Consider the following 14,355-nt stretch of genomic DNA (forward strand, 5'->3'; position numbering starts at 1 on the left):
TACAGCTCTCAAAATGTGGTAACGCAAAAAATATTTTTTGCAATGAAAAGCGTCTTTCAGTGTGTGACGGCTGCCAATCATAAAAATTCGCTAAAAAACCCGCTATAAAAGTAAATCAAACCCCCCTTCATCATCCCCTTAGTTAGGGAAAAATTAAAAAATAAAAAAATGTATTTATTTCCATTTTCCCATTAGGGTTAGGGTTAGGGCTAGCGTTAGGACTAGAGTTAGGACTAGAGTTAGGGCTAGGGTTAGAGCTAGGGTTAGGGCTAGGGTTAGGGTTAGGGCAAGGGTTAGGGCTAGGGTTAGGGTTGGGGCTAGGGTTGGGGCTAGGGTTGGGGCTAGGGTTAGGGTTAGGGTTGGGCTAGGGTTAGGGCTAAGGTTAGGGCTAGGGTTGGGGCTAGGGTTAGGGCTAGGGTTAGGGCTAGGGCTACGGCTAGTGTTACGGCTAGTGATAGGGCTAGGGTTATTGCTCGGGTTAGGGCTAGGGTTAGGGCTAGGGTTGGGGCTAGGGTTGGGGCTACAGTTAGGGTTGGGGCTAAAGATAGGGTTAGGGTTTGGATTACATTTACGGTTGGGAATAGGGTTGGGTGTGTCTGGGTTAGAGGAGTGGTTAGGGTTACTGTTGGGATTAGGGTAAGGGGTGTGTTTGGATTAGGGTTTCAGTTATAATTGGGGGGTTTCCACTGTTTAGGCACATCAGGGGCTCTCCAAACGGGACATGGCATCCGATCTGAATTCCAGCCAATTCTGCGTTGAAAAAGGAAAACAGTGCTCCTTCCCTTCAGAGCTCTCCCGTGTGCCCAAACAGGGGTTTACCCCAACATATGGGGTATCAGCGTACTCAGGACAAATTGGACATCATCTTTTGGGGTCCAAGTTCTCCTGCTACCCTTGGGAAAATACAAAACTGGGGGCCAAAAAATAAGTTTTGTGGGAAAAAAAGGATTTTTTATTTTCACGGCTCTGCGTTGTAAACTGTAGTGAAACACTTGGGGGTTCAAAGTTCTCACAACACATCTAGATAAGTTCCTTGGGGGGTCTAGTTTCCAATATGGGGTCACTTGTGGGGGGTTTGTACTGTTTGGGTACATCAGGGGCTCTGCAAATGCAACGTGACGCCTGCAGACCAATCCATTTAAGTCTGCATTCCAAATGGCGCTCCTTCCCTTCCGAGCTCTGTCATGCGCCCAAACAGTGGTTCCCCCCCACATATGGGGTATCAGCGTACTCAGGACAAATTGGACAACAACTTTTGGGGTCCAATTTATCCTGATACCCTTGTGAAAATACAAAACTGGGGGCTAAAAATAATTTTTGTGAAAAAAAAAAGAATTTTTATTTTCACGGCTCTGCGTTATAAACTGTAGTGAAACACTTGGGGGTTCAAAGCTCTCAAAACACATCTAGATAAGTTCCTTAGGGGGTCTACTTTCCAAAATGGTGTCACTTGTGGGGGTTTTTAATGTTTAGGCACATCAGGGGCTCTCCAAACGCAACATGGCATCCCATCTTAATTCCAGTCAATTTTGCATTGAAAAGTAAAATAGCGCTCCTTCCCTTCCGAGCTCTGCTATGCGCCCAAACAGTGGTTTACCCCCACATATGGGGTATCGTCGTACTCAGGACAAATTGCACAACAACTTTTGTGGTCTAATTTCTTCTCTTACCCTTGGGGAAATAAAAAAATGGGGGCGAAAATATCATTTTTGTGAAAAAATATGATTTTTTATTTTTACGGCTCTGCATTATAAACTTCTGTGAAGCACTTGTTGGGTCAAAGTGCTCAACACACATCTAGATAAGTTCCTTAAGGGGTCTACTTTCCAAAATGGTGTCACTTGTACAGGGTTTCAATGTTTAGGCACATCAGGGGCTCTCCAAACACAACATGGCGTCCCATCTCAATTCCAGTCAATTTTGCATTGAAAAGTCAAATGGCGCTCCTTCCCTTCCGAGCTCTGCCCTGCGCCCAAACAATGGTTTACACCCACATATGGGGTATCAGCGTACTCAGGACAAATTGCACAACAATTTTTCGTGTCCAATTTCTTCTCTTACCCTTGGGAAAAGAAAAAATTGGGGGTGAAAAGATCATTTTTGTGAAAAAATATGATTTTTTATTTTTACGGCTCTGCATTATAAACTTCTGTGAAGCACTTGTTGGGTCAAAGTGCTCACCACACATCTAGATAAGATCCTTAGGGGGTCTACTTTCCAAAATGGTGTCACTTGTGGGGGGTTTCAGTGTTTAGGCACATCAGGGGCTCTCCAAATGCAACATGGCGTCCCATCTCAATTCCAGTCAATTTTGCATTGAAAAGTCAAATGGCGCTCCTTTCCTTCCGAGCTCTGCCATGCGCCCAAACAGTGGTTTACCCCCACATATGGGGTATCAGCGTACTCAGGACAAATTGTACAACAAATTTTGGGGTCTATTTTCTCCTGTTACCCTTGGTAAAATAAAACAAATTGGAGCTGAAATAAATTTTGTGTGAAAAAAAGTTAAATGTTTATTTTTATTTAAACATTCCAAAAATTCCTGTGAAACACCTGAAGGGTTAATAAACTTTTTGAAAGTGGTTTTGAGTACCTTGAGGGGTGCAGTTTTTAGAATGGTGTCACACTTGGGTATTTTCTATCATATAGACCCCTCAAAATTACTTCAAATGAGATGTGGTCCCTAAAAAAAAATGGTGTTGTAAAAATGAGAAATTGCTGGTCAACTTTTAACCCTTATAACTCCGTCACAAAAAAAAATTTTGGTTCCAAAATTGTGCTGATGTAAAGTAGACATGTGGGAAATGTTACTTATTAAGTATTTTGCGTGACATATGTCTGTGATTTAAGGGCATAAAAATTCAAAGTTGGAAAATTGCGAAATTTTCAAAATTTTCGCCAAATATTCGTTTTTTTCACAAATAAACGCAAGTTATATCGAATAAATTTTACCACTATCATGAAGTACAATATGTCACGAGAAAACAATGTCTGAATCGCCAAGATCCGTTGAAGCGTTCCAGAGTTATAACCTCATAAAGGGACAGTGGTCAGAATTGTAAAAATTGGCCCGGTCATTAACGTGCAAACCACCCTTGGGGGTGAAGGGGTTAACGGCCTGAACTCAGCACATGTAAATGCAACCTAAATGATTCTGTGTGATGGGGCAATATCTCAGCATTTGGGGCCCGACTTTAAACTTATGCCCAGGGCCCCACTTTGCCGAAAACCGGCCCTGTATATACCTCACACCTAGCATAGATCTAGGTCTACAGGTTTCTCCCTGCTAAGATAAACATCCAACATGAAAAATAGTATTAAGGAAGTAATGGACCATGGGCCTCATAAAAGTTAGTATCAACATCTGTAAGAAAAAACTCCAAACCAAAGCATGATAGCTACAAATAAGAATTGGAGTCACAAATCCTCATAAACCCTTTTTCACATGTAAAGCGCAATGGAATAAATGGCGCAATAATAATCCTTATAATGCTTGGATAAAAAAACATCAATTAATTAAATAGGAAAAATTCCATATAACAATGCAATTAAAAACCAGAAAAGGGGGGTAAAGGCTCAAATAGAAATGGGCATGAATAAGCACATTTGCATAGAGGGCCAGCCAAGGACAATTGTTCAAAAATTGCAGTCAGATGAAAGTAAAAAATGGTAGCATGACAGTACAGAAACTTACGCTAGTGCAGCTTTATAATAATACAGACCAGGACTAGTTATCCTAAGTAAGAGTGCTAATACTGACTGTACAATATACTGACTGCACAAAGCATATTCACATACACAAGTGTTTACCCATGCTCAATATGTCCCAATGTGACCCACAGATCCCGACGTGCGTTTTGCAAGGGCTTCCTTGGGGGGGGGGGGGACATATGTAGGTATGTGCTCATCTAATATAAGGCAACCCACAAGTGAGCATCATCTCATTGCTGAATACAGTGCAAGCGCCAGCACTCATGCCGAGTGCACATCATTTCTGGCCATCATGGTGGCGTGGCGAGTCAAAGCAACTGTGTCTGTCCTGTGACGTCAGCAACCTGCTTGAGTCCCAGATGGATGCTGTCAGCGATGCAGAAGGCGAAGGGGTGGTAGGAGGCATGTGAACCAGCGGTGACCTTATTAGAAGAGGGCAGAGCTATCAGAGATATAAATGTGCTAATTTATTCATTGGGCTGTAGGAGAGGGAAATGGTTCTTAACACACAATGGTTATGCTATTATTTCATTGACCCGTTACATCGACAATGTACTCTTTATTTGGCAGGGCTCCACGCCGCAGCTAGACAAATTTCTGGGATATCTTAATGTCAATGATTTGAGTATTAAAGGGTTTATCCATTACTAGCACAACCCCTTTTTAAACTAAATATTCGGCCCTGATAAAATAAACAAACCTATACTCCCCTCCAGTGTTGGCTCTGTTCCAGCGGTGTCAGCACTCGTGATCCCGGGGCTGTGATGCGGTGGAATGACACATGATGCCCGGCGCCCAATCATGCGCTGTCATCAGTCCCTGCCTTCGTACTAACTGAACATGAAGCGGAAGCCCGGGCTGCAGCTGATCTATGACTTCCTCTTCATGTTCATTTCGACAGGAGGTGGAGACAGTGACGCCAGCGCTGACTGGGCGCCGGGCACATGTCATTCCACTGCATCACAGCCCCGGGACCTCGAGAGCCAACACCGCTGAAACGGAGCCGGTACGGGAGGTGAGTATATGCCTTATTATTTTATCAGGGCTGAAAAATACAAAAACATGACATCGAATTCGACACCTAGGTTTATTACCACCTTTAATGCAAACTGGTTAGGAATCAAAAATATCCTTTCAAGACATTGGCCTAACCTCCTTACCAATAAGGATCTTCACAATCAGCTTACTAAGCATCCTCTCGTCACCTGGCGGAGATCACGCACTCTTGGTGATATGCTACCTAACAGCCATTACATGTCCCCAGGGGTCGCTACCTATTTGGGAGAAAAGGCTCCCCCTTTGGGGCTGTTTCCCCTGCGGTGGATGTTCTGCCTGCAAATATACCGGTATTCTCAAAACGGCAGAATTTTCTAACTCTAAAAGAGGTAAAACCTTTAGAATTGTTCACCACATTACCTTTGATACGGAGGTACTGTAGTCATTTATCATGCTAGCTACCCATGCGACCTTATTTATATAGGTACGACCACAAGAGAAAAAAGCAGAGATGATTACCTGCTGAAGCCTCCAAACAAATGCACCAGCAGGGCGCATCGGACCCGATTAATGATGACAATAACACAGGTGCAAAAAATACCGATGAAACAACCACTTTCAATCCAGTGTTGGTTGTTTGGCATTAGTGCACAGAAAGATAAGCGATAATAGTCTGTATGTGGCATCGTTCACACAGGCAATGCAGAGCATCTGGTCTACAGCCTATTACTAACGCACATACAGGCGGGCCGCCCAGTGCTACAAAATGCATGCTGTGTGAATAGAGGCCTACAGTTTACTGAGCCATCTTGGTCCGACTGCACCCTGCAAGATAAAGTGCAAAAAAAAACCACATATCAATGTATGTAAGGTATTAGTTTATATTGGGGCCTCAATAGTAAGCCGGCAACCCACGTCAGGGGTCCTTACATTTTTGCCGGTCCTAACGCTAAACATTGAGTAAAAGCTCACAGACGCACAAAGAGGACTTAAAAATCCTCCAGAAAATTGAAAAAAATCACAGAGAAAAAAGCAGAGATGATTACCTGCTGAAGCCTCCAAACAAATGCACCAGCAGGGCGTATCGGACCCCATTAATGATGGCAATAACACAGGTGCAAAAAATACCGATGAAACAACCACTTTCAATCCAGTGTTGGCTGTTTGGCATTAGTGCACAAAAAGATAAGCGATAATAGTCTGTATGTGGCATTGTTCACACAGGCAATGCAGAGCATCTGGTTTACAGCCTATTAATAATGCACATACAGGCGGGCCGCCCAGTGCTACAAAATGCATGCTGTGTGAATAGAGGCCTACAGTTTACAGAGCCATCTTGGTCCGACTGCGCCCTGCAAGATAAAGTGCAAAAAAAAAAACACATATCAATGTATGTAAGGTATTAGTTTATATTGGGGCCTCAATAGTAAGCCGGCAACCCACGTCAGGGGTCCTTACATTTTTGCCGGTCCTAACGCTAAACATTGAGTAAAAGACCATTTAAAATACGTGTTCGACTACACATATGAGACATCAAGTATACAGCTGCCTGCCAAAATCCCCATCAAGTGAAAACTATTCCTAAATATTTTTTTGAAGCCCATAATTGCCACCGTAGGGGCTTTTTAATCACGTTTTCATGGGTATTAGAGGTGGTGATATTAAACTAAAATTCCTTCAAAAGGAAACATGTTGGACAATTACACTGGATACAGTAGAACCCAAATGTCTCAACGAAGCAATCAGTTTCAAGTCTTTTCTTTAAATACATTGCATTATGTTTTATATTGGTGGGTATACAGTTGTGTGAAAAAGTGTTTGGCCCCTTCCTGATTTCCTATTCTGTTGCATGTTTGTCACACTTACCGTATATACTCGAGTATAAGCCCAGATTTTCAGCCCATTTTTTTAGGCTGAAAGTGCTTCTCTCAGGTCATACTCAAGTCATTGTCCCAGGAGGTCGGCAGGGGAGGGGGAGCGGCGGCTGTCACATCATACTCACCTGCTCCCGGCGCGGTCCCTGCTTCTCAGATTGTGTCTGACACCGGCAGCTTGTTCCTGTGTTCAGCGGTCACGTGGTACCGCTCGTTAAAGTAATGAATATGGACTTGACTCCACTCCCATAGGCGTGGCACGCATATTCATTACTTTAATGAGCGGTACCATGTGACCGCTGAACACAGGAATAAGCTGCCGGCACGCACCAGAGACCATTGCATCGGAGAAGCTGCCAGGGACCGCGCCGGGAGCAGGTGAGTATTAACCATGCGATATTCACCTGTCCCCGTTCCACCGCCGGGCTCTGTCTTCTGCTTCCTCTGGCTGTGACGTTCAGGTCAGAGGGCGCAATGACGTGGTTAGTGCGCGCCCTCTGCCTGAACAGTCACTGCAGAGACCCGGAAGACGGAGCGGCGCGCGGCGGTGGAACAGGGACAGGTGAATATCGCAAGTTCCGGGGGCCTGAGCGTCGAGAGGTGAGTATGTCATTTTATTTTTTTTTAATCACCGCAGCAGCATATGGGGCATAACATGCTATGGAGCATCTTATGGGGCCATAATCAATCTTTGTGCAGCATTATATGAGGCATAATCTATGAAGCATCTTATGGGGCCATCAACCTTAGTGCAGCATTACATGGGGCATAATATTCTATGGAGCATCTTATGGGGCCATTATTACCTTTATGGAGCATTATATGGGGCATATTTTTGTATGGAGCATCTTATGGGGCCATCATTAACCTTTTATGCAGCATAATATGGGGCATATTTTAATATGGAGCATCTTATGGGGCCCATCATGAACTTTATGGAGCATTATATGGGGTGTATTTTGTATGGAGCATTATATGGGGTGTATTTTGTATGGAACAACTTATGGGGCTCCTGATTCAATATGGATATTCAAAAACACGTAACCTACTGATGCCTCAATCAATTTTACTTTTATTGGTATCCATTTTTATTTTTGAAATTTACCAGTAGCTGCTGCATTTCCCACCCTAGGCTTATACTCGAGTTAATAAGTTTTCCCATTTTTTTTGCGCCAAAATTAGGGGTCTCGGCTTATACTCGTGTATATACGGTAAATGTTTCAGCTCACCAAACAAATGTAAATATTAGGCAAAAACAACAAAATACAATTTTTAAATGAAGGTAACAACCCACTGATTGGCCTAGATATCTGTAGCACTTCCACAAGTCATTGAACGTAGAAGAATAGGGAAGCTAATGCCAAATATATGAAAGTCTTTATTAACTCTCGTATACAGAACAAATCACATAGATAAAAGAAGGGAAATACATATACAGCAAATGCTCCATGAAAGGGTGTATACCATAACCCTATTCGGGATAAATATTCAATCATAAAGAGGGATTTATCAAAGCCTATTTATATAAAATGTGATTCTAGAAATGAACCACCATATTGCTGCAAGATATTTAAGGAGGCAAATAAACTAACATGTGTTCACCAACAAGAGAATAACACACATACACTAAATATAATACTGTATATATACAGTACAGACCAAAAGTTTGGACACACCTCATTTAAAGATTTTTCTGTATTTTCATGACTATGAAAATTGTACATTCCCACTGAAGGCATCAAAACTATGAATTAACACACGTGGAATTATATACTTAACAAAAAAGTGTGAAAAAACTGAAATTATGTCTTATATTCTAGGTTCTTCAAAGTAGCCACCTTTTGCTTTGATGACTGCTTTGCACACTCTTGGCATTCTCTTGATGAGCTTAAAGAGGTAGTCACCGGGAATGGTTTTCACGTCACAGGTGTGCCCTGTCAGGTTTAATAAGTGGGATTTCTTGCCTTATAAATGGGGTTGGGACCATCAGTTGTGTTGAGCAGAAGTCTGGTGGATACACAGCTAATAGTCCTACTGAATAGACTGTTAGAATTTGTATTATGGCAAGAAAAAAGCAGCTAAGTAAAGAAAAACGAGTGGCCATCATTACTTTAAGAAATGAAGGTCAGTCACTCCGAAAAATTGGGAAAACTTTGAAAGTGTCCCTAAGTGCAGTTGCAAACACCACATGGCTCACATGAGGACCGCCCCAGGAAAGGAAGAACAAGAGTCACCTCTGCTTCTGAGGATAAGTTTATCCGAGTCACCAGCCTCAGAAATCGCAGCTCAGATTAGAGACCAGGTCAATGCCACACAAAGTTCTAGCAGCAGACACATCTCTGCAACAACTGTTAAGAGGAGACTTTGTGCAGCAGCCCTTCATGGTAAAATAGCTGCTAGGAAACCACTGCTAAGGACAGGCATCAAGCAGAAGAGACTTGTTTGGGCTAAAGAACACAAGGAATGGACATTAGACCAGTGGAAATCTGTGCTTTGGTCTGATGAGTGCAAATTTGAGATCTTTGGTTCCAACCACCGTGTCTTTGTGCGACGCAGAAAAGGTGAACGGATGGATTCTACATGCCTGGTTCCCACCGTGAAGCATGGAGGAGGAGGTGTGATGGTGTGGGGGTGCTTTGCTGGTGACACTGTTGGGGATTTATTCAAAATTGAAGGCATACTGAACCAGCATGGCTACCACAGCATCTTGCAGCGAATGCTATTCCATCCGGTTTGCGTTTAGTTGGACCATCAATTATTTTACAACAGGACAATGACCCTAAACACACCTCCAGGCTGTGTAAGGGCTATTTGACCAAGAAGGAGAGTGATGGGGTGCTACGCCGGATGACCTGGCCTCCATAGTCACCAGACCTGAACCCAATCGAGATGGTTTGGGGTGAGCTGGACCGCAGAGTGAAGGCAAAAGGGCCAACAAGTGCTAAGCATCTCTGGGAACTCCTTCAAGATTGTTGGAAGACCATTCCCGGAGACTACCTCTTGAAGCTCATCAAGAGAATGCCTAGAGTGTGCAAAGCAGTCATCAAAGCAAAAGGTGGCTACTTTGAAGAACCTAGAATATAACACATATTTTCAGTTGTTTCACACTTTTTTGTTAAGTATATAATTCCACATGTGTTAATTCAAAATGTTGATGCCTTCAGTGTGAATGTACAATTTTCATAGTCATGAAAATACAGAAAAATCTTTAAATGAGAAGTTGTGTCCAAACTTTTGGTCTGTACTGTATATATATATATATATATATATATATATATATATATATATATATATATATATATAGATACACAGTATCTATATATATAATTGTCTAAGGGGTACTTCCTTCTTTCTGTCTGTAACTTCCGTCACGGAAATCCCGCGTCGCTGATTGGTCTCGCCAGCTACCTGTCATGGCTGCCGCGACCGATCAGCGACGGGCACAGTCCGATTAGTCCCTCCCTACTCCCCTGCAGTCAGTGCCCGGCGCCCGCTCTATACTCCCCTCCAGTCACCGCAAACACGGGGTTAATAGCAGCGGTAACGGACCGCGTTATGGCGCGGGTAATGCACTCCGTTACCGCTGCTATTAACCCTGTGTGTCCCCAACTTTTTACTATTGATGCTCCCTATGCGGCATCAATAGTAAAAAGATGTAATGTTAAAAATAATAAAAAAAAAAAAAACCTGCTATTCTCACCTTCCGTCGTCAGATGATGCGCTCGCGCCTGCCGCCATCTTCCGTTCCCAGAGATGCATTGCGAAATTACCCAGAAGACTTAGCGGTCTCGCGAGACCGCTAAGTCATGTGGGTAATTTTGCAATGCATCCTGGGAACGGAAGATGGTGGCAGCCACGCGCGCATCGCCAGGGCTTCGCTGGATCCCTGCGGGTGAGTATATAGCTATTTTTTATTTTATTTTTTTTAACAGGGATATGGTGCCTACACTGCTAAATACTAATTAGGCTGTGTTATATACTGCGTGGCTGCTATATACTATGTGGCCAGTGTTAGATACTATGAGGGCTGTGTTATATACTACATGGCTGCTAGATACTGCGTGGGCTGTGCTATATACTATGTGGGCAATGTTAGATACTACATGGCTGCTGTATACTGCGTGAGCTGCAATATACTGCGTGGGCTGCGTTATACTGTGTGGGCTGTGCTACATACTATGTGTTATATACTGCGTGGCTGGTATATACTGCGTGGCCACTGTTATATACTGTTTGGGCTGTATTAACGCATCGGGTATTCTACAATAAGTATGTATGTATGTATATAGCAGCCACATAGTATATAGCACAGGCCACGTAGTATTTGTCTGCTATAAACTACATGGCTCCTATATACTACGTGGCCTGTGCTATATACTGTGTGGCTGCTATATACATACATACATACATATTATAGAATACCCGATGCATTAGAATCGGGCCACCATCTAGTATAGAATATACAGGCTAGCAAGCCTTCTCAATGACTATATAGAGGGAGAGTCGAGTGTCGCATGCACCCAAATTAACAGTGTATGGAGTTTTACTGAACTAATTGAACTAATGCATAAACACATATAAAATAAAGGTCTAGGTACCTTTCTAGAGCAAATAAAAATGCAGGTAGAATGCTAAGAGATGTTAATGGAGCGCCCCCAAGGGCTAGGGGTACTCGGTACCGGGTCCTTCGGTTCTCAAGGGGGATGTCACGGTGGCTGACCCGGTCAGTGGCCCTCGGGACGTCCGTGTTAAAGGGAAAGGTCTTTAAAGGGATAAAGTTTGTGTTAGTGATGCCACCTGTGGTATTCGGTCAGGATGACCGACTCTGCTTTAAGGGGTCCGCTGGGGTGATGTTATGGCAGCTAGATGGTATACCTTCCCACAGGTGACGTATATCCCCAGGGCTTCCCAGTGTGTAGATGGTGGATGGTGAGAGGCGCAGTGAAGAACGAGGACACAAGGTTGCAGTCTTTTTACCTTTTTACTGAAGGTTTCAGCATCCACAGTCCAGAGCACCAGATCACAGGGCAGGCAGAGTCCGGCCGGTTTGGAGGCAAATCCAGAGTCCCTTTGTCCAGGTGGAAATCAGTAGCCTTCCTCTAGCGCCGTGGTGTTGTAGTACCTTACTGCTAAGCGTCTCATAAGGTCCTCACAGATGTTGTAGATGTTATGTCTCTCTCTCTGTCCCCCAGATGGATAGGACAAACCCGTATTACGGGTGGCTTGAGGCGTTTTACAGGGACTCTATCATGCCCCGGCCTCTCGTGGGTGCCACCGTGCCTCCTGGGTATAGGGCGGGCAGGTAACGTGAAATTAGCTGTCCTGCCGGTCTCTGGAGCAAGGCATAAAGGACTATTGCTCCCTCGGTGTTCTGGCTACCGGGATCCTGCGCCTCAGAAGGAGGCAGCCTGTGCAGGGCAGAACTCCTCTGATATCCACTCCTTTGCTACGACTTCTTCACCCTCTCTACAATACAGTTCTCTTTCAGTGTCTCTTTCTGGGAGGCTGCCACACTCAGGGCAGGCGCAGCTCCGTGTCCTTCTGTCTCAGCCTCTGACATGATCCCACCCCTGTCAGGGACCAACTAGCTGAGCGAAGATCAGCCAGCAACTGCCTAACTTCCTATCCAGGCAACCAGTTTTACCTAAGTGTGTGGAGTGCCCTAATAAATAGGAGCATAGCTCCCCTGGTGGCCTGGAGTGCAAAATGTGTTGTATTGCCTCCAAAACATAACATCACTCCCCCCGTAGAGGAGAACGATATTACTGCAACGACCAGGACCCTGGGGCGCTGCATTAACATTGCCACCAAAAAAAATGTTCTCCGGTATAATAAAGGACCAATCCTTGCATTAAATGCAAACATCATATAGGAATAACCAAAAGGTTTATTAAAGTGCAAAATAAGATACACGTCTTGTTAGACCAAATACAACAAATAAAAGCAGAGTGCAAAAATTAATCCAAGTGTTGTTAAATAGGTGGCAATGGTAGATAAAATCCTTGTAAGTATATCAAATAGAACAAGCAGCAAGTTGTTATATAGAGGCAGGATGGGGTATACAACCTGAGAATGCAGCACAAAGTCCCCTCTACTCGACTACTAGTGTCCACTTTCCTGCCGCGGAATATTTAGCAATTCATTCCCACCACCTACACTCCTCACTGCATCCTAACTATCCCTGGGATGAGGACACCAGGAATGAGGATACCAAAAATGAGGACACCAGGGATGGGGACACCAGGAATGATGACACTAGGAATGAGGCCACCAGTGATGAAGACACCAGGAATTATGACAGCAGGGATGAGGACACTGGGAAGGAGGACACCAGGGAGGGGGACACCAGGAATGAGGACACCAAGGATAGGAGCACCAGGAATGAGGACACCAGGAATGATGACACTAGGAATGAGGACACCAGGGATGAGGACACCAGGGATGGGGACAGCAGGGATGGGGACAGCAGGGATGAGGACACTAGGAATGAGGACACCAGGGATGATGACACTAGGAATGAGGACACCAGGGATGAGGACACCAGGGATGAGGACACCAGGGATGGGGACAGCAGGGATGAGGACACTAGGAATGAGGACACCAGGGATGAGGACACCAGGGATGATGACACTAGGAATGATGACACCAGGGATGGGGGCACCAGGAATAAGGACACCAGGGATGGGGGCACCAGGAATGAGGACACCAGGGATGAGGACACCAGGAATGATGACACCAGGGATGGGGACAGCAGGGATGAGGACACTAGGAATGAGGACACTAGAGCTGATGACACTAGGAATGATGACACCAGGGATGGGGGCACCAGGAATGAGAACACCAAGGATGGGGGCACCAAGAGTGAGAACACCAGGGATGGGGGCACTAGCAATGAGGACACCAGGAATGAGGACACCAGGGATGACGAAGCCGTAGGCGGTGAAACGCGCGTCGAGGCTCCTGCGTGTCTCACTGGCAGCTCTGCAGACGGTATCCACAATGTCCCAAGGTATATTTCATCACACTCTTTTTGATGTTTATATTTCTTACTCCTAGGGGCTTGTTTGTTTGTAAAAATCCTAGTGTTTACCTATGACCAGCTGGCAATAGCTATTTATATTTCAAGCTAGGCTTACCATATTCCCATACTTAATTGATCTTAGCCTTGATTTAGGACTGGATCTTTATATCTTACTAGATGGTGGCCCGATTCTAACGCATCGGGTATTCAAGAATATGTATGTAGTTTATGAAGATTTAAGAATAATGCAATGAATACAGGATTTTCTGGGTAAAATATATACATTATCAGTGAAGCAGTGTTTCAATCCCACGCCACATGGGATGGGGACAGCAGGGATGAGGACACAAGGTTGGGGACACCAGGGATGAGGACACCAGGACTGAGGACACAAGGGATGGGGACAGCAGGTATGAGGACACAAGGGATGGAGACAGCAGGGATGAGGACACAAGGGATGGGGACAGCAGGGATGAGGACACCAGGGATGAGGACACCAGGGATGGGGACACCAGCACTGAGGACACAAGGGATGGAGACAGCAGGGATGAGGACACAAAAGATGGAGACAGCAGGGATGAGGACACAAGGGATGGGGACAGCAGGGATGAGGACAATAGGAATGAGGACACCAGGGATGGGGACAGCAGGAATGAGGACACAACGGATGGGGACAGCAGGGTTGAGGACACAAGGGTTGGGGACGCCAGGGATGAGGACACCAGGACTGAGAACACAAGGGATGGGGACAGC

Source organism: Ranitomeya variabilis, chromosome 4, assembly GCF_051348905.1.
Source record: "Ranitomeya variabilis isolate aRanVar5 chromosome 4, aRanVar5.hap1, whole genome shotgun sequence".
In the NCBI taxonomy this organism is placed as follows: domain Eukaryota; kingdom Metazoa; phylum Chordata; class Amphibia; order Anura; family Dendrobatidae; genus Ranitomeya; species Ranitomeya variabilis.